The sequence below is a fragment of the Sinocyclocheilus anshuiensis genome, unplaced genomic scaffold (assembly GCF_001515605.1).
Source record: "Sinocyclocheilus anshuiensis isolate Anshui unplaced genomic scaffold, SAMN03320099.WGS_v1.1 scaffold802, whole genome shotgun sequence".
Taxonomy (NCBI): Eukaryota; Metazoa; Chordata; class Actinopteri; order Cypriniformes; family Cyprinidae; genus Sinocyclocheilus; species Sinocyclocheilus anshuiensis.
In genome coordinates this window covers 162,746-163,672 of record NW_015547667.1, presented here as the reverse complement: position 1 = coordinate 163,672, position 927 = coordinate 162,746, and the positions used below count along the sequence as shown (strand labels likewise).

The 927-nt window shown below is 57.0% G+C and overlaps 1 long non-coding RNA gene and 1 pseudogene across 1 annotated transcript in view; both read left to right on the top strand.

Moving 5' to 3' along the window:
• Positions 1-927, top strand: part of LOC107702609 (uncharacterized) — a 91,020-nt pseudogene that overhangs the window by 29,498 nt on the left and 60,595 nt on the right.
• The window catches only part of LOC107702649 (uncharacterized), an 8,481-nt gene that overhangs the window by 6,635 nt on the left and 919 nt on the right, over positions 1-927 (top strand). The window lies entirely within an intron of this gene.

Genomic DNA, 927 nt, shown 5'->3' with positions numbered 1-927 from the left:
CCTCCGGGGAAATGGCGGCGCTCGCTCCCCAGCATCCCGGTGTTGGGCCGCATCCGCCAGCTTGACAGCCTCCACCAGCTCGGAGGTGGTGGTTGGGTTCCTCATCCTCACTGCCTGTCGGTGGGATCGGGGAAGGGCTCGGAGGAGACGGTTAATCACCACGCGCTCCGCCACCTGTCCAGCTGATGGAGCCCCCTCCAGCAGCCAGTGCTGCGCGAGTCGTGTGAGTTCGGCGGCCTGGGCACGGGTCGGCAGACGGGGCTTATACTCCCACTCGTGGAAGTGCTGGGCGGCACAGATTGGGGATAACCCCAGGCGGGCTAGGATTTCCTTCTTGACCTCCTTATATTGATCGGCGGAGGCGGCGGGAAGCGCGAAGTATGCACGTTGCGCTTCGCCCGTCAGCAGAGGAGCCAGCACCCGTGCCCAGTCATCCTTAAGCCATCCTTCCATGGTGGCCGTCGCTTCGAACATTTGTAAGAAGGCCTCTATGTCATCATGAGGGGTCAGCTTGGGTAGCAGCTTCGCGGCTTGTACTCGGGGGTCCGGCAGCGGAACGCGTTGAGCGGCGGCGGTACGCAGTTCCTGCTCCATCTCTCCTTGACGGGTGGCGAGGTGTGCTCAACTATTTGTTGCTGCGGATGCTAACCTCGGTGAGCCACTGGAGGATTTCATCCATGGTGGGGGAGGAGCGCTCGCCTGTGACAGAACCCAGAGACAAAAAAACAAGGAAAAAAAAGGCCAATGACCATAACAGTGCAAACGGCATCCGGAGGTAGAAATGTGCAAGGGAATATGCAAAATATCAGAGAAATGTGCAAAATAACAGAGGGAATAATAAGAACATTGTGAGTGAGGAGTGCAGACAGGTTAATGTTCTGAACACTTTTTTTTTTTTAAGTTAAGCATTAGGTGGCCCATCTAGGA